General features: G+C 40.5%; 1 protein-coding gene across 5 annotated transcripts in view; it reads left to right on the forward strand.

Moving 5' to 3' along the window:
* SORCS1 (sortilin related VPS10 domain containing receptor 1) overlaps positions 1 to 24,258 on the forward strand; it is a 600,060-nt gene that overhangs the window by 349,552 nt on the left and 226,250 nt on the right. The window lies entirely within an intron of this gene.

Consider the following 24,258-nt stretch of genomic DNA (forward strand, 5'->3'; position numbering starts at 1 on the left):
ATATGTTACATTACACAGTAAGTACCTAGTTGATTTTTCTGGGATATTATCTGTGTCTCTCTAACACTGATGTTGTAAGAAACAAATAAATTAATGATAAATCAGGTTCAGGCAATAAATTCTGATCAATGTATACATTCCAAAACTTACTTTTTCCTTCCTCCTATCTTTTCTTGTCCCCCATATCTGCTAATTTGCCTGGTTCTCAGAACTGATCAGGTTAACTGGTGGTTTACTGTTTTACTTCATGCAGCATTAAGTAGTACTAAGTACTTTTTTAAATTTTTTTTTGAGATGAGGTCTCGCCCCGTCGCCCAGGCTGGAGTGTGGAGCAATCTCGGCTCACTGCATGCTCCGCCTCCTGGGTTCACCCCATTCTCCTGCCTCAGCCTCCTGAGTTGCTGGGACTACATGCGCCTGCCACCACACTTGGCTAATTTTTTTGTATTTTTAGTAGAGACAGGGTTTCACAGTGTTAGCCAGGATGGTCTCGATCTCCTGACCTCATGATCCGCCTACCTCGGTCTCCCAAAGTGCTCGGATTGCAGGTGTGAGTCACCGCGCCCGGCCTAGTACGAAGTACTTTTTTGATAGAAAGAAACTTCCTGCTTAATTAACATAACACATTTGTTATTCTTCATTTGTAAGGTGTTATATCTATCACATATAAGAAGCATCTAATACATTACATATTAATCATGAATTGGTGACTTTAAAAACTAAGTTATATCTGTGTGATGATCAAGTTTATATGTTATTGACATTTTAATTCAAAATTGTATTAGCTACATTTATGTACTTTTAAAAGATACAGGTAATTAGCCAGCTCAGTAAATAACTAGGTAGAGAGGTAATAGATAGGTCCACCTATAAATCTCTTCTAAGTTTAGATAATGCTTTTTTTCATTAAAAAGTAGAACTCTATCTTTTGGTTTTATACCTTTTTGACAAATGAAATTAATCAAGGTAGTAATAGCCTGAATTACTCTCTAAATACTATGAAGATTGATCTGGAAACTGCACATTTTTTATATCACTGAGTGGTTCTTGGAAAATAGGTTGCCTCTGTGGCCAAGTGATCAGAAATTCTTAAATACAAAAGGAAACCTTTTGGAAGCTGACCATTCTTCAAAGTAAGCATAATAGACTATCTGTGTAATCTTCTTTGAGAACAATTTGTTTTTAAAGTTATCTATCTACTTATTTATTTATTTATTTATTTATTTATTTATTTATTTATTTATTTATTTTTGTCTCATCATCTGTCCTTATTCGAGCTCATGTTCTCTGATTCTGGCTGGCCAAATATTAAGTGCCCATCTATTACCCTTTCATGAAGGTCAAATGCATTATTTCTCATTGGTTCCAAGTTATGCTCTGCTGTGGAAAATGGTCAGAGGTCTTTTCAACATTCTGATCAGTTTGCTTCTAGCACACTCCCTGTGGTTACTCAGGGGTTTCCATCATCTTGTGTTTGACATACTGTATCTAGAACATTTGTTTCTAGTGAATAGTCTGTGCTGCTCTTATGATGGATGGAGATGAATGCTGGCCGCTACAGGAAATTTGCCATATTTACTAGGGTGGAGATGTTTCACTCCAATGTATCAGAAATGCCCCAAGCTTTCTCCTGGTGCTGTCACAAAAACAAAGTCAATGTGGATGCATCTTTAATGAAACCACTATTTCTTCCCTGGAGAAATTAAGAGTACACCACCAGCCTCAAGGGCTAAATTGTTTCTATTCAAATGTTTCTTTTGCTGACCGACCTTTCCCTTGACCAAATCTTCTTTTCGTGGTTTTGTCCTTTTGTTCCTCAAAGCATTGCTTCCCTATTTTACGGGGTCCTTGACCTCTAATGTGCATCTTGTTTTATAACCTTTCAAGTCAACTACTTAAATTAAGTTTTGCAGAACAGAAACTATAGCTCGTAGGTAACAAGTAGGCTTAGATGCTCATAGGTGAAAAGGCCTGCTATATGGGATATATACGATGCAAGAGCTGGGAGAGAAAAATCTTTTCCTGACTGCTTGGGGCAGCATTTGGGGAGTAGAATTGACAGCATCTGTCACCAGAAAATTAACATGCTTGTAGTAGAGAAAATGACCATGTAGATGAATCCAAAAAACAAAAGATATGTAAAAAGAAAACGTCTGGAATACACAGCCTCTCACAGATAAGAGGCATAGAAGGAAGGATATAGAGGTAAAGCCAAGAGAGAGAAGACGACAGAGATTACTGTGAAGAATTTAAAGTAACTAAAGTAATGAGAGAATGCTAATACAAAGAGCACAATGAACACAGAGGGTAGAAGAAAAAGAAACAATAAAATTGTAAATATTTTCAGCAGTAGAAGTTTAAGAATCTCTTGAGATCTCTCAGAGAGAGGAGAGCTAATTTACCAGGAACGTATTAAGGCTTTCAGAGGGAGTACAATTTACCCTTATCTTTCTGTTCTTCCTGAGTGGTTTCAAAGGGGTAAAAGATGTTGATGGCTGTGGTTGAAATTGGTTTTGCCAGGAAGGAAAACACAATTATGACTCAAGTGTGGGGGTGTGGCAGGCCTAGATCTAGGTTCCCTAGCTTCCCTGCAGCAGATTAAGATATCATCGCTGCTGCCCACACTTAATGAATTTTTGTCCTTTTAATGCTCTTTCTCTTAGCTACTCCCTCATACCACCGTGCCTTGATCTCCTGTATTTATATGTATACCTTGTATTTTCTGTACTCCTCACGTAGACCAACTCAGCACGTATTTCCTCTCACTGCAGAGCTACACTTCGTTATTTGAAAGTGGTCATTATGAATTTTTGCTCAGTGGTGTCATTAGTTGTAGAACAATGTTTAATATAATGGACCCTGGAGCCAGGTGGCCTGGCCTTAAATTCCAGCTAAGCTACATACTAATTCTGTGCCCTTAGACAACATGTTATTTGTTGGTTGGTTTGTTGTAAAACCCTCCATGACACAGTTTTCTCCTCTCCAAACTAAAATATAATGATTGTGTCAACATCCTAAGATAGTTATGGGAAATAAAGAGTCAAAACCAGCAAAGAACAGTGCCTGAGACCTAGCAAGCATTCAACAAATGTTAGTCTCATTGTTACTCTTCTTAATTGTTTGAAATTATATGGCCATGCCTTTATGCTGTTTTTTGTCAACTCATCCGGAAGGTATTAAATGCCTATTTTGTTCCAGATCTGTTTTAAGAACTGGGAAATAGAAATATAAGACATTGTTCTTCCTCTTAATGATCGCACAGTCTGGTAGAGGAGATGAATGTATAAACAATCTCTTACAGCACAGTACTTACATATCATGATAGCTATGTACATAGAACTCTTATCTTTGGAGACCAGGAAGATTTCACAGAGATGCAAATATTTGTCAAAGGAGAAGGGGAAAGGAAAATGAAAACACTCTTTCAGTGTATTTAACTATAGTTTCCCATAGTACAAGCGCACAATGCATATCTTGGAATAGTTTTCAGATTTAAATGATTAAGAGTGTCTATTTCGATTCTTAAAACATGTTAATTTCCACTGATATCTGACTATACTAATTAAATGCTTAAAATGTCCGGCTGGGGGCAGTGGCTCATGCCTGTAATCCCAGCACTGTGGGAGGCGAGGCTGGTGGATCACAGGTCAAGAGATGGAGACCATCCTAGCCAACGTGGTGAAACCCCGTCTCTACTAAAAATACAAAAATTTGCTGGGCGTGGTGGTGCATGCCTGTAGTCCAAGCTACTCGGGAGGCTGAGGCAGGAGGATCGCTTGAACCCAGGAGGCGGAGGTTGCAGTGAGCCAAGATCTCGCCACTGCACTCCAGCCTGGTGACAGAGTGAGACCCCATCTCAAAAAACAAAACAAAACAAAATCCTCATGACCCATTTGAATTACAGTTTTCATATAATAGTATACTTTATTTTCAGTTGCAATAAATTTTCTTCCTGTCTTGCTTATAAAATCAATATTTGGGCAGTGGTGATGTTATTAATATTGAATTAATAGAACTAAAATTCACCTTATTATAGATTTGACATATTCAGCATGTATCTTAAGTACTATTGGCCAGTCAGAACTATTGATGAAATTTGGAGGTATAGTATTAAGAAGAAGTTAATTGACATGTTTTATTGAACACCTGGGTTGTGCCTTGTTCTCTGTCAACCTGAAGGTGAATATAAAAGAAGCATGAACCTTGCTATGCTCTTACGAAGTTTACCATCCCAGTTCAGGGATGCAATTAAATAACATAAGGTAGTAGAGTGGGTCATACAGATGACAAAGGCTTTAAGAGTTTAGAGAGGGCTGTAATCTCACATAGTCAGGGAAGCAGCATCAAAGGGCTTAAGCTCACCAATGAAGCAGATCAGCGTAACACAAAGTCATGACATTCACAACAGAAAAATACCATTTAGTTGAACGAATGTTTATTGACTGCCAGGCAATAGAGATACAAACATGCATAACACAGAGCCCTGTCTGCAGAGAGCTCACAGAAGGAAGGGAGAAGTATATAGTTGGAAATGAGCATCGAGTTTATACTGGTAAAGGTACTATATCTTTCATTCTCTAGAATCTTAAGAATTTGAAGTTATATGTTACACATTCTACTCTTTTGCCTCCTAAAGCTTATAAAATGTTCCTTTGATAGATCGTTTATGTAAATTGTTGATGTGGAGAATACAGTCTCTCTAAACTTATTGGACCCTGAGGAGGTGGCCTGGATCACGGGAGTGGGTGAATATTGGGAACGATGAGGAAATGAGAAAAATGGAGTAAAACATAGCAATAAAAGAAACAGCCAAGCATTTGTGGGGAAGCAGGAGAGACTGGTGTTCCAATGATTAGTACCTCATCTTCTTCTCTGCTACTTTCTAAAAAGGGCCCAAATTCCCTTGAACAAGAATAACTACAACTTTAAATGCAGATGCTATCCCCATCAGCATCCGGATTTCGCTGGGATGGATGTAACTTTTCTTAGGAGCCAAACCCATCCAACTTGGCGCTAATAATTAAAGTGTTTAAATTCAAGGCTGTCCAGGAAAACAGCTGAACCTGTGCTGGGAAAAGAGAGACTGGATCTTACAGGAAGGCATGTATTTGATATTGAAGTAGTCTGCTTTCTTTTGAATCTCTGTGATGTGTGTTTGTGTGCGTCCACCACTTTTACTTTATTAGTGCATTATTTAACCAGCTGATTTACATATTTTCTTCACTGGCTAATACTGTCTTTGTTCCTTGGGCCCAAGCCCTTTGTGCTTCTATTTGGAAGTACATTGCTGACATTTACAGACTCCCACAGAGGACTCAGTCAATTACTACCATAGATGCCCATTGTTCCAAGAGAGCTGACCTTTGCCCCCAGGCACCAATTAAAATCCATTGCTTCTTGCCCCTGCAGTGCCAGTGCTTGCTGTAATTCTGGCTGGATGCCCAGTGCAACTGGTGGGATGCATTCATTTTAGTCCTCTTTTTATTATTGTTATTTTTTTCAAACAAGAAGAGAGAGACCTGCAAATGAAAATGTATGCTTTCTTTAAAAGAAGGGGCAGACCACCAGAATTACCAATCATTTTCAATTAAATGACCTTTTGTGTCAACATAAATAATGACCCTAAATAAATAAAATAATTAGGAAAAAATTGGGAAGTTGCCTGAAGGATTATCCCAGCTTCAAAAAACAGCAGAGCTCTCTAATTACTTCCTGATGATGATTTGTTGCTAATTGCAGGGCTATTCTGCCCTAGGCATAGCTGGGTATGCTCTATGGCAAGCTGACAGAGAGACCAAAGTCCCAGCATGTGGTACATCAGGCACTGAGCCCTCTACCTGTCAAATAATATGAGTTACCAACACATTGCTAGGCTGGTAGCCTCTTAGGTAAACGTAAGTTTCTTCCTATAATCAAATTTAGGATTAGGGCATTTAGAGCCAGAACGAGTTTGTCTGAAATCACAGATGTTCATGGTAGCAAGAGTGATACTTCTGACCGACCAGTAGCCTTAAAGATATGCTAATTTAGAGAAATAAAAATGGAAAGGTATTGAAAAATTTATAATTCCTATTGTAACTTTTTTCACTTTTCTATTTCTACTACCTTCTGTTGTGCTAAGGGTGTGATGCTGCTGACATTTTAATGGGATTCGAAGCCAAATTCTATCAACCAAGTTATTTTGGTAGAAATGGCCATAATATAAACACAGTGGCCCAGAAAGAAGTCCGAATATACTCAGATTGAGACAAGAAGTCCCGATTTGCTAAAAAGTAAATGGAGCTTGAAATTTGCCTTTCCCTGTTTGATTTAAAATTCCAGATCTAAGCAAGTTAAAGCTTGACAGAAAGAAGTGGCCTCTTCTTGTAGAAATAGCCTCTTCCTCCCACTTCCTCCTTGCACTCTTAGTGCTAACAACCAAATGCAGAAAATGCAATTAATTATTTGATCTGTGGAGGAAGTGGTTTCTGCAGTTATATTTCCCTTCTCTTCCCCTCTGTTTACTATTTGAAATTTTATAGACTTGTGAAGATTATACTTGCATGAGGGCTTAAAAATTCCCAAGAGCCATAGCATCTCACTTATCCCACCCCATAGGCCTTCATGGTATAGACTGGGAGTATAATATGATGCATAGGAGGCCATCTGGCTCCCTGGAGACCCAAGTCAGCATTCTCTTACCCAGGTACCAATGGAAACTGATCAAGCTCATTTGATAAAGCCCAGAAGATTATCAAACTCAAACCATTTGGTTTCAATTATTACAAATACAGAGTTTTACCCATTGTTCGTTATGTTACTCCCATACATACCTAACTCGAGGGAGTTACAAAAAACACTGAAATATGTGGGAGAGGGCCTTGTTGAAATTGGATATTACCTATCTACAACTGCTTTGTTTGTTGCTTCTATCATTTATTTTCTTCCCTCTCTCCCTCCCTTTATTCCTTACTTTTTTCTTTTCCAAGTATCATTTATTTGAAGGTCAGAGGCCAGGCAAGGTGGCTCATGCCTCTAACCCTAGCACTTTGGGAGGCCAAGGTGGGCGGATCATGAGGTCAGGAGATTGAGACCAGCCTGACCAACATGGAGAAACCCCATCTCTACTAAAAATACAAAAATTAGCTGGGTGTGGTGGCACGTACCTGTAATCCCAGCTACTTGGGAGGCTGAGGCAGGAGAATTGCTTGAAAACCGGAGGCGGAGGTTGCAGAGAGCTGAGGTCACGCCACTGCACTCCAGCTTAGGCAACAGAGTGAGACTCCATCTCAAAAAATAAAAGTTACATAAAAGGACAGAATATAAGACCACCTTGTGTATTTACAACATAATATACTTTCAGAATTATTACAGAACCGTGTGTGTGAATGTGTAATCATCGCATCCTTATAAAAATACCATGAGGTGGGTAGGAGAGGTTAAGGCAGTGCTGCTTTATATGTGAGGCCTGGTTAGTGACTGATTGCCTTTAACTGGAACCCCGATCTTTGCATTTCTGGTCTATGTTCTTCTGTCATAGTTTACTGTTTTCCAAACATTGCTCTAGTTTTCTTGTCTGGAAGGTTAGTTTTTACTAGTGTTCTTCAGGCTGATTCCTCTGTAGATCTTCAATAAATTTCACGTTTTAAATACAAATTATATAATCTCAGATAAAATACAAAGCACAGAGAAAATGTAAAGGCAAACCATATGTCATATTTTTAAGTTGCCTTATGTAAAATAATTCAGCCTCCTGCTTGTCATTTCTGGATAACAGCCTTGACAGATTTATAGGATAAGCTTGATGCTTGTAGAAGTCTGAAAAGGATTCTATATCGAGGATCCCAAGAAAACCTTATAACTCCAGGTCTCAGTACTGGTTTCTAGGAAGGACTCCATAAATACTTGCCAATAAGTCAGTGAGTAAATACATGCATGCATGCATGAATATAATAGATAAAAGGAAGTTGGTGGATTTTCTCCTTGGTATTTCTTTTGTTTTTATTTTGAGACAAGGTCTCACTCTGTAGCCTCAGCTGGGGTGCAGGTGGTGTGATCATAGCTCACTGCAGCCTTGAATTCCTGGGCTCAAGCAATCCTCCCACTCCAGCCTCCACTGTAAGTAGGGATGACAGGCACATGACACTACCCACTGTTCCCTCTGCCACTAATTAAAAAAAAAAATTTTTTTTTGTAGGAACATGGTCTCCCTATGTTGCCCAGGCTGGTCTCAAACTCCTGGGCTCCTGCCTCAGCCTCCCAAAGCTTTGGGATTGCAGGCACAAGTCCACTCCGCCTGGCCCTTGATACTTCTAAGATTAGAGTTGCCAACAATAATCAAGATAGATTTTGAATGGCAGGGAGATGTCATGCAATGGAGAAACATTGTAACAAGACAATATTTCTTATTCTAACTTTAAGATTTCCTGGTGGCCTGAAGCTGCCTCTCTTTACTCACCATGTACATTCATTTACTCTGGGTTTCTTTTCTCTGTTGGAGGGAATGCGTTTCAGAAATGTGCCTGTCAGGCTGGGAGTGGTGGCTCACATCTGTAATCCCAATTCTTTGGGAGGCTGAAGTAGGTAGTACCACAAGGTCAGCAGTTCGAGACCAGCCTGGCCAACAATAGCGAGACCCCATCTCTACTAAAAATACAAAAAATTAGCCGGGTGTTGGGGCGGGTGCCTGTAATTTCAGCTACTCAGGAGGCTGAGGCAGGAGAATCGCTTGAACCTGGGAGGCGGGCGTTACCATGAGCCAAGATCTCAACTATTGCACTCCAACCAGGGTGACAGTGCAAGACTCCATCTCAAAAAAAAAAAAAAAAAAAAAAAAAAAAGGAAGAAAGAAAGAAAGAAAGAAATGCGCCTGTCCTACTCACTTATCTATGGCCAGTGTCATGAGGGACAATACAATTCGCTGATGTTTGGTGCAAGGATCTGCTTAGATTCCATTGCCCTAAATGATGCTCCTTGGAGAAGCCACAGCTGAGAAATGGTTATTACATTATTGCATGTGCATGCTGAGCAGAGCTTGTTCTTTCCCTTGTACAGCTTTATTCATGGGCTCTGATCAAATCTTGTGGCTCTATTGTTACCTTTAACCTTTGAGATATACTACCATTAAATCTGTAGGCACTTGCTTTTTCTTTAGGAACTACTAGTCTTTCTCAGCTCCCAAGAAAAGAGAAATCCTATTCTTCCATGAAATTTCCTCTGTAGTATAAATAGCTATTAACATATACATAATATACATACATGCATACATATATGTTGCATTTGCGCTATTAAACATGGAACACATGAACCCTAGTGAATAACCCTCCTCCACTTTTTCAGTGACAGGCACTTTTTCTGTATCAGATTTATAAAAGAAATTAATAAAACTACCACAGGGAAAGATATAAAGAAAAATATTAGAAAGAAAGCTGTTTACAACTAGACCTAAATTGGAACTAGAAATCTGCCTTTGCCTTTTGAGCTAAGTGGTATTTAAAGTAACCCACACTCACACGTTTTAAAGAAGAAATAGAACAGCAATGGCTCTGGCTTCTCAAATCAGTGATTATAATAAACTGTAAGCTCTAAGACATGCATATGTGAAATGTACTGAGAACATTCCCACGTATGGTGGTAGTGGATGCAGAAACAAAACAAAACTCTGAAACCATCAAGGTAAGTGCGATCAAATCCATTTTCAAGTTGAGGAAATGAAGGTTCAATGAGTGGATTGTCCAGGTCATGTAGCTGGTAACCATGCAAGGATATGGCAACCTGGAGATTTTCTCCAGCTTTTTGGTTAACTTTCACATTCTCCACATAGTAACTAAAGAGTATAATCTCCCTAAGGCCACAATTATTTCCCCCAGGGTGCATGGGAGTTAATAGCAACTGCTCAATGAAGCAAGCAGTAACAGTAATTTCTGTTTCTTAGCCATTTATAGCAGAGTGCTGCTGCTTGAATGTTTTGATATCTTTTGCTTTTCCCACTGTAAATGAAAATCCTGAAGATATGCCCAGTTGCCTTTCAAGGGATTAGTGGGATGAAGTGGCTAAATTACTGCTGAGGTTCTTAAACCTCTGCATATATGAAAATCATCTAGGGAACTTGTTAAACTGCAGATCTGGGGGCCTATTTCTCAGAAATTCTAGGTTATTAGTTCTGAGAATCTGCATTTTAACAAGCATGTGCCACTTTTCCATCTCTCTACAGTTCTGTTGCACATAGACCAAGTACTACACTTTACTAAACAGAGGTGAGCTGTGCCAACAGGAAGGTATTATTTTTCAGTGAAACTCTTAGTTACATTTTTTCTTTATGAAAAGGCTCTTGATGTTGGTGATGCAAGGATAAAATATTGAAGGTATGTGTTTGAAACTAGTTGTCCTCTACTGGACAGTGGAAGTTTTGATTTGAAAACTTCTGGTGGCTCACGCCTGTAATCCCGGCACTTTGGGAGGCCAAGGCAGGTGGATCACGAGGTCAGGAGATCAAGACCAGCCCTAACCAAGATGGTGAAACCCTCTCTCTACTAAATATACAAAAATTAGCTGGACATGGTAGCTGGCACCTGTAATCCCAGCTATTCAGAAGACGGAGGCAGAGAATTGCTTGAATCCCGGAGGTGGAGGTTGCTGTGAGCCGAGATCATACCACTGCACTTCAGTCTAGGCGACAGAGTGAGACTCCATCTCAAAAAAAAAAAAAAAAAAAAGGAAAAAGGAAAGAAATTATACCCCTTTTCTCCATTTGTCCATTTGACATAAAAACTGGCCTCATGATTTCTCTCCTAGAAAGACAGCTGTATTTTGCATTTGGCTGCTGAATGGTTGAAAGAGAGTACGTAAGACATGCTCAGAGCATCTTTGAAATTTAAGGAACTGGGTAACCACAACTTTTAGGAGTGCATTAGGAGAGCACAGTGAGCAGGTAGCCCTTTCCCCTCTGCTCTTCCACCTAGGAATGAAGTAGGGACTGGAATTCATAATTCTTAGTTACTTCATGGCATAGAATGCTTACTAGCAATTGAACTTTCCAAAGCCCTGGGAGGCCACTTTTATGGTGCATTCAAAGACATTTGTTAAGCCCAGGGAGGGGAGCTTCTTGGAATTTTGTTTTTTGAAAGTTCCACTCCATTATTCCAGAGTTCTAACTTTATTCCTTAGCACAGCAAGTGACTCTGTCTTGGTATGAAACACAGGCATCCCACACAGGCTTATTAGATACAAACTGCTGTTCAAAGAGTCCTTGAAAGCTAAACATTTTTTAAAAAATTGCAGGTATTTTTTTAAAAACAAATTTGGGAAAAATTTCTAACACGTGTCATTGTCTGCAAGATGAGTGAAGAGGGGGTTATCATTGCTTTGAGTTTGGACTGATGTAGTTTTAAGACAGCTTGGACTAGTGGGCTATTGCCTGTAACTGAACTTAAACATTTTTTTTTTCTTTTCTTTCGAGACAGAGTCTCACTGTGTCACCTAGGCTGGAATGTAGTGGCATGATCTCAGCTCACTGCAACCTCTGCCTCCCAGGCTCAAGTGATTCGCTTGCCTCAGCCTCCCAGGTAGTTGAGATTACAGGCAGGTGCCACCACACCTGGCTAATTTTTGTATTTGTAGTAGAGACGGGCTTTTGCCATGTTGGCCAGGCTGGTCTTGAACTCCTGACCGCAGGTGATCTGCCCGCTTCTGCTTTCTGAAGTGCTGGGATTACAGGCGTGGGCCACTGCTCTTGGCTAACTTAAACATTTTTCACCTCCCCACAGAAAGATGCTATTAATCATGGACATGTTTTATTCCATAGGTGTAGTGCCTCCCTTCTACCATCCACAAACAATAGATGTGCCTTAAAGTGAAATAAGGAAACACAAGGGAAGGAGAGGACTGTTGTTTGAAACGAGACAGACACAAATACACAGAAGAGGGTTCTTTCATTTTAATAGATCACCAGGTGCTCACATCAGCCTACAAACAGATTCTAGAGATTATACACACACACACACACACACACACACAGTGAAGGGGAGTCTATGAAGGCTGTAGAACTAATGGAAGAATAAATGGTCCAGATACCACCAGATGTCCCCTTTCCTAACCCCTTCCTTTGTACTCAGGAGCTCAGCCTTCCTCTGCCCAGTGCTGCCAAAGCTGGGCTGCCACTCATCTCCATTTTGCATTTTGGCTGTCATGTCTTTCAAGATCCTCCCATGAGGAGTGGAATTGTACAGGGCTAGCAGGGCGATGCTGGCATGATGAGAGAGCCTTCCTGGGAGTCCGGTACAGATTGGATCATGCCATCTTCTCAAAAGGGCAGCCTGACTGCAGAGCATCTAAGCCAAGAGAAGAGTGAGCTCCTCCATCCCTGGCATCTTCTGTCCCTGTGCCAAGCCCAAGGTCTACTTCATTTCTAATGGCTAAGAACTTGGAGACTTTTAGTCTGGGAGGTTTTTTTTTTTCTTTTTTAATTGTATACCTATTACTCCTCATTCTCACCCCTCCCCCCACAACCACAAACACAAAAGCAAAACAAAACAAAACAAAAAGAGAAGAAAAAAGAAAGTCATCATGCAAAGACTGAATCTGAGTCTGATGACTTGGCTTGAGTCCCATGTCTTGTTTACTTTACAACTGGCCGTTAAAGGGACAGCTGCTTCCTGATTCCTGGAGGCTTATACCTTGAAGTTATTATTTTGACTTGGTTTATTCAAACACATGCAAAGAAATTGCCACCTCTAGAGTGGAGGGCGTTTCAGAATGAGAACAAAGATCTCTACATGGGATGAAGGCGGTGGAGTACTCTGGTTTTGATTACCACTCCAGCTAACAAAAGACATTCAGTCACTTTGCTTTAAATATACTCTTTTCTGTTGTGCACACAAAACCACACAGCTTTGGGTGCCATTCTTTCTTTATCTCCAAATACTGACAATAACACACATTCTGTTAGCTCATTGCATGGGAGTGAGGGCCAGGAGGTCACAAACACAAAAGGATGTGCATTTATTGAGCGGATCACCTGAGGTTAGGAGTTCGAGACCCACCTGACCAACATGGAGAAACCCCATCTCTACTGAAAATACAAAATTAGCCAGGCGTGGTGGTGCATGCCTGTAATCCCAGCTACTCGGGAGGCTGAGGCAGGAAAATTGCTTGAATCCAGGAGCAGAGGTTGTGGTGAGCCGAGATCACGCCATGGCACTCCAGCCTGGGCAACAAGAGCGAATCTCCGTCAAAAATAAAAAATAAAAAAATAAAAAATAAAAAATAAAGGCACTAATACCTTTATTAGTATTAGTGAAGAAGAAGAAGAAACTCTGCCCGGGTACGGTGGCCTATGCCTGTAATCCCAGCACTTTGGGAGGCCGAGGCAGGTAGATCACGGGTCAGGAGATCGAGACCATCCTGGCTAACATGGTGAAACCCTGTCTTTACTAAAAATACAAAAAATTAGCCGGACGTGGTGGCAGGCGGCTGTAGTCCCAGCTACTCGGGAGACAAGGCAGGAGAATGGCGTGAACCCGGGAGGTGGAGCTTGCAGTGAGCGGAGATCACGCCACTGCACTATGGCTTGGGCAACAGAGCAAGGCTCCGTCTCAAAAAAAAAAAAAAAAAAGAAGAAGAAGAAACTCAGAAAAGGGTGCGATTGCTCTCAATCTGAGAGGCTTTTGAAGGACTCTTTGGAAGAGAGATTTGAGCTGAATCTTGGCAAATGGGAAGATGTAAAGAATGTACTGACGCTGCAAACTAATACAGCAATCATTGCAGATGACAAAGGAGCCTATGGCAGTTGGGGCCCACTGTATGTATTCTTTAAATGACTTCACTCCAGAAACAGTTTTGACCCAAACATAGTTAGAGCTTAGCTGCTGCTGTATTCTTGGCAAAGATGCAGAAGACTGCATGGGAAGAGGCTTTTGTTACAAACTACCTGGTGGTATGCAATTACTTGGAATGGATTCTGGCCAGGGCAATTGCTGTTAATATTACTACCTTTTGCAGAAAATTTCCAGGGAGTCTCTCTTAAATGACTGAGTAGTCAGGGCCTTTGTTTTACATCTCAGTGAAAAACCTGCAAAACCACAGCCAGAAATCACCAACCAAGAGAAATTACTTTTCTTGCATGGATCTACAAACATCTGAGCTCAAAAAGCAGGGGCAGGCAATAGGGCCTCGGGGCTCTTAGAGGAGAGATGTAATCGGGAGTCCCAGTGCTTAGTGAATGAAACAATTTATTTTATCATGTCTCAAATGCCATTTAAACAGAAGTTTAAAGTTTCAAAAAAGACAGTTTACCATTCAGTGCTGCTATGTGGTCTCTGTCTAAACACAAACATTAGGAGGAGAAAGTTCTTTATCTGCAGTCCTTGCATTCTCCGACTGAGATTCCCTCTCTCTGCTTCTCTCCTTTCCTTCCTTCCTTCGTTCCTTCGTTCCTTCCTTCCTTCCTTCCTTCCTCCCTCCCTCCCTTCCTGCTTTCTTCAAAGCAGATTGTTATGTTAGCAGAAAACGTTTGATAGTGTCATTGACCAACACTGCAGAACAAGCTAAGTATTTCGAGAAGTAATCTAAAGAGAAAGACAAAGAAAAGGAAAACTAGTTGGGTTTCCCTGAATTAATCTTATACTAAATTATGACGAGAAGTAGGATGGTGAACATATGTGCTTTTTTCCCCCATGCCTTTATTGATATTGTGCTCAGGACTATGGGAATTAAAATACACAATCTCAGCTCCACTTATAGCATGATAGTATGTGAGTAAGGCAGGATGTTGAAAAGAGCCAAGCAATTATGCATTTGTCATGAATAATAGGGAAGGTGGAGTCTTCTTTATTTGAAAGGCTTCCTCTCCGCGGGTGCGGTGGCTCACACCTGTAATCCCAGCACTTTGGGAGGCCGAAGCAGGCGGATCACGAAGTCAGGAGATCAAGACCATCCTGGCTAACACGGTGAAACCCCATCTCCACTAAAAATACACACACACACACACACACAATGGTTGGGCGTGGTAGTGGGCGCGGTAGTGGGCGCCTGTAGTCCCAGCTACTCCGGAGGCCGAGACAGGAGAATGGTGTGAACCCGGGAGGCGGAGCTTGCAGTGAGCTGAGATCCGGCCACTGCACTCCACCCTGGGCGACAGAGTGAGATGGCATCTTAAAAAAAAAAAAAAAAAAAAAAAAAAGGAAAGACTTCCTCTCTCATCAGATGGGCTGTAGTCCCTCAGGATTTATACCCATGGGCAGAGGCTACTCCATGATTTTTTTTTTTTTTTTTGAGACAGAGTCTCCCTCTGTCTCCAGGCTGGAGTACAATAGCGCGATCTCGGCTCACTGCAACCTCTGCCTCCCAGGTTCAAGCGATTCTCCTGCCTCAGCCTCCTGAGTAGCTGGGACTATAGGTGCCCGCCACCAAGCCTGGCTAATTTTTGTACTTTTAGTAGAGACAGGGTTTCACCATGTTGGCCAGGATGACCTTGATCTCTTGACCTCGTGATCCACCCACCTCAGCCTCCCAAAGTGCTGGGATTACAGGTGTGAGCTACTGCGCCCAGCCTACTCTTTTCTTTTACATTTTTTTTTTTTTTTTTTTTTTTTTGAGAGGGAGTCTCTTGCTCTGTCTCCCAGGCTGGAATACAGTGGCGCGATGTCGACTCACTGCAAGCTCCGCCTCCTGGGTTCACGCCATTCTCCTGCCTCGGCCTCCTGAGTAGCTGGGACTACAGGCATCTGCCACCGCACCCAGCTAATTTTTTGTATTTTTAGTAGAGACGGGGTTTCACCGTGGTCTTGATCTCCTGACCTTGTGATCCGCCCGCCTCAGCCTCCCAATGTGCTGGGATTACAGGCGTGAGCCACCGCGCCCGGCCTCTATGATTTTTTTTTTTTAAATCTATTTCCTTTAGATCATTATGATTTGTATGTATATATCCAGAAAAAAATAATAAATGTCACATCCAGATACCGTATAGGCAAATAAATCATTTCTCTCATGGCATGAGCTCAGTATTGGAAGCTATAGATGGCAAGTGAGTCAACAGGCAGGATGGCCTTGGACAACTTGTCTAATCTTCCTGGCATTGAGAATAAAGCACTTAGCATCATAGGATCTTTTTTAAATGAGTTAAATGGATAGTTACCTTAAGATCTCCTATAAATGTCATGAGGTCCTTTCTGCTTAACATATTGTAGTTCCTTTGATGTCTACTGCAGTCTGCTCTCTTTACTTGACCTTTACTTTGTAAAACTAAGTAGTAATTTGCAGCTGCTGGCTTTCTGCACAGGGGCCCCAAAGGTAATAGATTCCAAGCCTCACAACATCAGAGGTACCTCTTCAAGGAGTAAGTTAATCCTTTCAAATCTCCCTAGTTAGTTTCTTACCATCCTTATCAGGTTCTCTGCTACTTGTTTGATCATATCCTTTAATCTAACTCATTGATTTGTTATCTCTAAACACCATTTTAGTTTAATTTGCAGCTATGATGTCCATTAGCAAGTGATTACAGTGAATGAACTTAACTGCTGTATATTGAGATAAAATACCTTTTCAAATCCTTTGGAAGGCCTGGGGAGTGATAAATCTGTAGTGCTCAGGAAGGCTTCAAAGGTTATGACAATTGGGTTCTGAGGTTGATATAAATGGTTTTGAAATTCACTTTATCATATTTATAGTTTGCACATAATCTTAGGGCATCAGTGAATGGTCATGCTGAAAATATTGAATAACCAGGAGCTAGTTTGCAAAAGTAAATATAAATGAATACCATTTTCTTAGTGCACTTATATCCTATGTAATGGGTTATCTATCTTTAGAAACAATGATATTCTTTCTGGGACCACCGCTTTAATTCTGAGTACACTTCTGTACCAGGGGTTGCTGTCATGTATGTTCATTAAGAAGTCCATATATTTCACTATCGCTTGTCAGTGCACCATGCTAGGAAATTTCTATGCTCAATTTTTAAGTGGATTTCCTAGATAACTGAAGCTTATCTTCTACTTAAAAATATTTCAAAATTAGATTACATTCTCACCTTCCTTTTTCAAGTATCTCATATTTGGCATTTCTTTTATGAATTTTAAATATGTTTTTGTTCTTTGTAATGGTTCTGGTATATTTATCACTTCTTTTTACTTTATTCATTGAATTTGTGTGTGTTTGTTTTATTTTTTATTGTGGTTAAGCGATGTTTCTTGCTTCTGTTTACCATGTAGAAGGATTATTCTTATAACTAAATTGTTAAGATTTTCAATTTGTTAGGTTTATTTTATTTTATTTTATTTTATTGATTTTCTCTTTGGAGGTGGAGTTTCACTCTGTAGCCAGTCTAGAGTGCAGTGGTGCAACCATGGATCACTGCAGCCTTGACTTTCCAGGCTCAAGTGATCTCCCACCTCATCCTGCCAAGTAGCTGGGGCCACAAATGCACACCACCATGCCTGGCTGATTTTTAAATAATTTTTTTGTAGAAACAGAATGTGGCCCCGGCTGGTTTCAAACCCCTGAACTCAAGTGATCCTTCTACTTTGGCCTTTCAAAGTGCTGGCATTACATCAAGAATACTACTCTCATTCTTGAACCATGATTTTCATTTATTGGTACATTGGTTAAGCTTCTTACAAATATTGCAAGCTGGCTGATTCTGGTTTGGTGAGCAGAGGTTTGGGCCCAAGGTCTGTGTTCTAGGTTGGTGTGAGTCTTCACGCCTAGCTTCATTTTGGTGCTTTTAACAAGGAATTTTAAAATCTAAAGTTAGAGACAAATGTTTTATAAATACTTAATTTGAAGCAATTACATTTTGAATTGGCCTCTGATTAAAGTGAAATAATTCTGTGGACCTCTAAACAAGTGCCTTCCATCCACACCTGCAGCTTCTCTGTGTTAAGGAGGGTCATTCTTATTAAATGCTGTACATTTTCCCTGCCTTGCTTTTGACTCCCATCTCATAACACTTTCGGATGGTGGTATTGCTCCTCACCTGTTGCCTCACCTGTGAAACTGTAGCTTGATATACCCAAATTTCTAGGATGCAGAAATTGCCAGAGTAGTATCTATATTTGAAGTTCTATATTGGATTTTCAGAGGACAGTAGCTCAATATACCTGAAGCAGAGAAAATAAATAGGTACCTTCTTACTTCTGATTAAAAAAAGAGACAAGGAACCATCTTCCTGTGCCTACTTTCATCCCCACCTTTACCTCCAAAGTGAATGGCAGAGCCTCACAGCGATAGACCTTGCCTCTATCAATGTGACGTTCCTGGGCTGGATAAGAGTTTTCTGTTGAAGAAGGAACATGACCTCATCTCACATCCCATCCCTGCACCAGTGACAATGGACCAGGTGACTTGTGGTTTTCACTCTGGGATGGGAGTGAAAGGACTTCAAAGAGCAATACAAAATATATCTGAAGAGGGGGTCAAATTACATCATGCGTTTTCAGATTACTTTCAGGCCACTCAACAATATTTATCAAAACTGTATGGTCCTGTGCTGAGCTCCCAGCTCTGTCTCCAACAAGGTCATGCTCTTTAATTGATTCAACCAGCACTTATGGAATATGTACTATATGTGAGACAGTATCCTAGGTATGGGGTAAGATGTACAGATACATCTTCTCTACAGTTTTCAATATCGAGGAAAATGCATATTATATGGTAAATGTTTAACTTCCAGGGGTTATGACAAGTAAGAGAAAGGGTTCCTTAAAAGCCCATGAGACAAGTATCTGGCCCAGATTTGAGACAGACCGACGGTTGGGAAAGATTCCAAGTGGAATAATCTCTGGATAAGATTAAGAAAATAAAGAAGAATTCAACTGTTTTCAGAGGGAGATAAAAAAGTATGTCTGGCTGAGCAAACAGCAATGAGAAAGAGAATCCACAGGCTCACAGACTGTTCATGAGCAGGGAACCTGGAGTTGTGGATATAAGAACTAGAGTTATGAGTAGCTGAGGAGGGAGGCAGGAGTAAGATCATAAAAGATTTTGTGTACCAGCCTGCTGAGGGGTTTGAATATCATGCTGAAAAAGACTGGAAGGCATTGGAAATTTTAAGCAGAAAATGAACTAAATGTCCATTTTGAAAGGTCAGAGAGGAGCAAGAGTGGAGGCAGTGCAAATATTTAGGAGCCTGATGCAGCAACCTCTGAAAGAGAGGATACATTTTTATTTACCGGGCAGCTGACTTTGAGTGAAAGAAATTAGCAAACGAAACCTACTACCTAGTAGAAGCATAAGATCTACATTATTCATCATGAATGAGACACAAAGATGTATCTGTAATGGAAGTTGTAGGGTTGAAACAAGAGAGTTGATCAGAAAGTATACATCAAGTCCTACCTGATAGCTGATGCCCATAATCCCAGCACTTTGGGAGGCAGAGACAGGCGGATCACCTGAGGTCACGCCTGGCTAACATGGTGAAAACCTACTATACTAAAAATACAAAACTTAGCCAGGTGTGGTGGTGTGCACCTATAATCACAGCTACTCAGGAGGCTGAAGCAGGAGAATCGCTGGAAGCTGGGAAGCGGAGGCTGCAGTGAGCCAAGATCATGCCTCTGCACTCCAGCCTGGATGACAGAGTGAGATTCCGTCTCAAAAAAAAAAAAAAAAAAGTATAAGTCAAGCATATTAAAATATAAAAATTTAAAGTTTATGAAAATAAAACATAACAAATTTTTCATATCAGTAACGTCCTGGTGTAAGATGCTAAGAGCAGATGGAATCTACACCCAAGAATTTAAAGAATTCCCACATTCCTAAGTTGCTATGTAGAGACTGAGGTAAGCACCCTTCTTCCCATTGATAAAACTCTTAAAATACCTAAAGTTTACTCAGAGACTTCTGTGAAAGGATTTGGCTTTGGTGATTTAAACCCAAAGTCCTCTACATTTAAGAATAGTATTACTTGACCTTAGGTTTCAGAGGGATTTCAGGGATCTCTCTGGATGTTTCGCTTTTTTTTTTTTTTTTTGAGACAGAGTCTTGCTATTTCGCCCAGGCTGAGTGCAGTGGTACGATCTCAGCTCACAGCAACCTCCACCTCCGGGGTTCAAGCGATTCTCTGCCTCAGCCTCCTGAATAGCTGGGATTACAGGTGCCAGCTACCGTGCCCAGCTAATTTTTGTATTTTTAGTAGAGACGGGGTTTCACCATCTTGACCAGGCTGATCTTGAACTCCTGACCTTGTGATCCAGCTGCCTCGGCTTCCCAAAGTGCTGGGATTAGAGGTGTAAGCCACCGTGCCTGGCCTGTTTTGCTTTTTAGTACGGAGTTCTTTCATGATTTTTGGATGTGTGTTGCTAGAATACATTTGTCCATCTCTTGTCCAAGAAGACACCCAAGAAATATGCAAACCGGATTCATGATATTGCTAACCTAGAAGTTTCACCTTCCCAACCAATGTTTACCGATGTCCAAATTCCACAACATAATCCTCAGTTGTCTGTTCTGAAAAACAACATTTCACTATAAATTTTCCCCAAGAGCACAAGATTAATTATTTCCATACACAGTTGTTAATTATGTTTCCAAGCTGCAGCTGATATGGCAAGTAGCCAAATTTGTCCCCAAGCACACTGTCCTCATTTTTGATAATAAAGAGATTTTCTTTGATACAATGATTATGATGAGTACTTTTTCACTCCCATCAATTTGTTTAGATCACCTGTGGCTTGCCCGACTGACTTCCTTTTTCTAATGAAAAGCTCAGGTTTTGAAATTCCTTTCTTTTTCAGATGCTGTCCCCAAAAATTGGCCCCATGTTCTCCTAGAATTTAGCCTGTATGTATGTCACTTTTTTCACATGAGTCGTCTGTACAGTAGATGTTTGGAGATTTTGATATGAAAAATGTCCTTGCAGAAATCAACTGTAATAGGAAACGGTTCCCAGCAATTCTCTGCTGCAAGCCTAGATTGGGAGCCAGGGAGAAGATGCACAGTAATCTATCTCATTGCATCCCTTGGCTGTAACAATTCTGACAGACACTACATTCAGAAACTCTTTTATCAGTTGTTCATAACTTTCAAAGAATGTTCTACTCTCCCTACATTATTTGCATCAGTCAACAAACAATATATAAACTGGAGAGATACCAAAATGTGTCACTGAGATAACGAGACCTAAAGAGCTGGTAGATGTTGGAGAGAGGATACTGAGTATGACCAGTACCCAGAACAGATTGGAGTCTGACTAACAAGCTTCAGCCATGCTATCGAGAGGACAGAATCTAATCACTCAAATGTACAAAGTATTGTGAGAATGAAAACTAGTGCTGGGCATCGAAGCTTCTGCGTAGGTGAATGATTCGATAAAAAGTAGCCTTTTACAATAAATACTCTTGTAAGTTTGGTTAGGTGCCCTGGTGTGTTTTCCATATGTGTGTGTGTCCCTTTTGTAATGCAAAATATACTTCTTTGTAAAGATATGGGTATTTAGATGAATAATTGTGTTACCATAAATCTGTTTCATCAAGAATACTACCCTCCTCCTTGAACCACCGTTTTCATTTTTTGGTACATTGGTTAAGCTTCTTATAAATATTGCAAGCTGGCTGATTTTGGTCTAGTGAGCAGGGCTTTGGGCCCAAGGTCTGCGTTCTAGTTTGGTGTCGTGTCAACATATGTGACAGACTATTGAGACCATCACATGTGATCAAGTGAAAGAGAAGTGGCCCAGTCTCCGTAGTCAGAAGGGAGAAGATCATTCCTGAGTAAAGGATAGTTCTTTCCTTTCTGTCATAATTTGCATTAAACCAGCATTTTAATGAAGTTTTTAAAAATAGTGTAAATTCAGGCCAGTCATGGTGGCTGACGCCTGTAATCCCTTTTGGGAGGCTGAGGTGGGAGGATCACCTGAGGTTAGGAGTTTGAGACCAGCCTGGCCAACATGGTAAAACCCCGTATCTACTAAAAATACAAAAATTAGCCGGGCTGGTGGGGCGTGCCTGTAACCCCAGCTATGTGAGAGGCTGAGGCAGGAGATTCACTTGAACCTGGGAGGTGGAGATTGCAGTGAACCAAAATCATGCCACTGCACTCCAGCCTGGGCAAAAAGAGGTAAACTCCGTCTCAAAAAAAAAAAAAAAAAAAAAAATTCATCAGGTTTAGTGGCTCGTGCCTGTAATCCTGGCTACTCCAGAGGCTGAGGCAGAAGAATTGCTTGAACCCGGGAGGCAGAGGTTACAGTGAGCTGTGATCGTGTCACTGCACTCCCGACTGGGTGACAGAGTAAAAAAAAAAAAAAAAAAAAAAAAAATGTAAAGTCAGATTTTGCTAAGCGGCCCATTCTACATATGTTTCTCTGCCTTCTGTGTATGCAAATCTTCCCTGATGTCAAGTTCACCTTATTGCCCTCATAATACTTTCTATGACTCCATCATCCTTAAACATTTCTTCTCTGTACTCCTACAGTATGTATGCTCTTTTTGGGACTCGGTCTTTACTCTCCATATACTACTTTCTATCTTAGAAGATATGACATGTATTTGGTAAAGAAACTGACAATTTAAAGCAGTGGCTTAGACATGTATATCCCTCCTGTGCCTGACCAAATGGCATGAACTTTGAGAAGGAAAGTGCTCAATAAATGCTTGCAAATTCAAGAGGGAGCCGCATAGCATAATGGATGAAAACATTGACACTAGAGCTAAACTAACTACATTCAATCCTGATTTAGCCATTTATCATCTATGTGATCTTGGGCTAGTCATGAAACTTTTCTGTGCCTTGGTGTATTAATCTGTAAAATGGCTATCCTAGCCCAGTGTGGTGCCTCACGCCTGTAATCCTAGCACTTTGGGAGGCCGAGATGGATGGATCACGAGGTCAGGAAATCAAGACCATCCTGGCTAACATGGTGAAACCCCGTCTCTACTAAAAATACAAAAAATTAGCCAGGCGTGGTGGCGGGCACCTGTAGTCCCAGCTACCTGGGAGGCTGAGGCAGGAGAATGGTGTGAACCCAGGAGGTGGAGCTTGCAGTGAGCCGAGATCGCACCACTGCACTCCAGCCTGGGCGATAAAGCGAGACTCTGTCTCAAAAAAAAAAAAAAAAAAGAAAAAATGGCTATACTAATAGTTCCTGCCCAATAGATTTATGGGTTTACATGAGTTAATATGTGCAAATCGCTTAAAATAAGCCTAGCACATAGTAAGGGCTATTAAGTGTTTGCTATTATTGTGATGTTTTATAAATTATTTTAAAAATTAGACCAATTATAGTTAATATATAAAGCACATTTAGAAATTTTTCTTAATTCCCCAAACCATAATATTTAGAAACTTTCTCCTTCCTTCTCTTTCCTTTATTCCTTTCCTGTTTCCTTCTTTCTGTTTATTCCCTTGTCCCTCCTACTTTCCTTAAAATTATAAATAGTACATATTTAATATGACAGTATGTGAAAATTAGGTGTTCATATAAATATTGAGTTAATTTATGAATAAATATTATAAAATTTAAAAAATATTTTGTTTGTCCGTTCAATCATCAGACATTGATTAACAACTTACTATGTAGAGACCCTAGAGATACTGAACAAAAGACGATGATATTTGTGGTATTGATAGTCCAGTCTGGAAGAGGAGGTACACAAATAAGGAAATAACGACAAAGTAGAATTGATTTGGGGTTAGCATCAACCCCAGGGTGCTTTTGAAGGACAGAGGAAGGTCACCTAATCCAGCCCACTGAAGGCCTAGGAGACTCTCTCTTTATTTTTAAGATTCACCTAGAACCGGCCGGGCGCGGTGGCTCATGCCTGCATTCCCAGCACTTTGGGAGGCCGAGGTGGGCGGATCACAAGGTCAGGAGATCGAGACCATCCTGGCTAACACGGTGAAACCCTGTCTCTACTAAAAAAAAAAAAAAAAGAAAAAGAAAAGAAATTAGCTGGTCCCAGCTGCTGGGGAGGCTGAGGCAGGAGAATGGCATGAACCCGGGAGGCAGAGCTTGCAGTGAGCCGAGATCACACCGCTGTACTCCAGCCTGGGTGACAGAGCAAGACTCACTCCACCTCAAAAAATAAATAAAGTAAAATAAAATAAAATATTTACCTAGAACCTATGTATCTTTTGGCCCCTCAATCTCTGCTGTTGATGGTATGTTGAACTATAACACACAGACACAGAAATCCCTTGTATATAGTATTGTACACAATCCTAGAAGTGTTCTGTCAAACAGAGATATCAAACCTTAGGAAATATTACAGTCATATGTAGGTTTTATGTAAGTATCACTTAGCATATACTATTTTATTTTTCAAAATGATTAATGGACATGACCAA

This window comes from Piliocolobus tephrosceles, chromosome 9 (assembly GCF_002776525.5).
Source record: "Piliocolobus tephrosceles isolate RC106 chromosome 9, ASM277652v3, whole genome shotgun sequence".
Lineage (NCBI taxonomy): Eukaryota > Metazoa > Chordata > Mammalia > Primates > Cercopithecidae > Piliocolobus > Piliocolobus tephrosceles.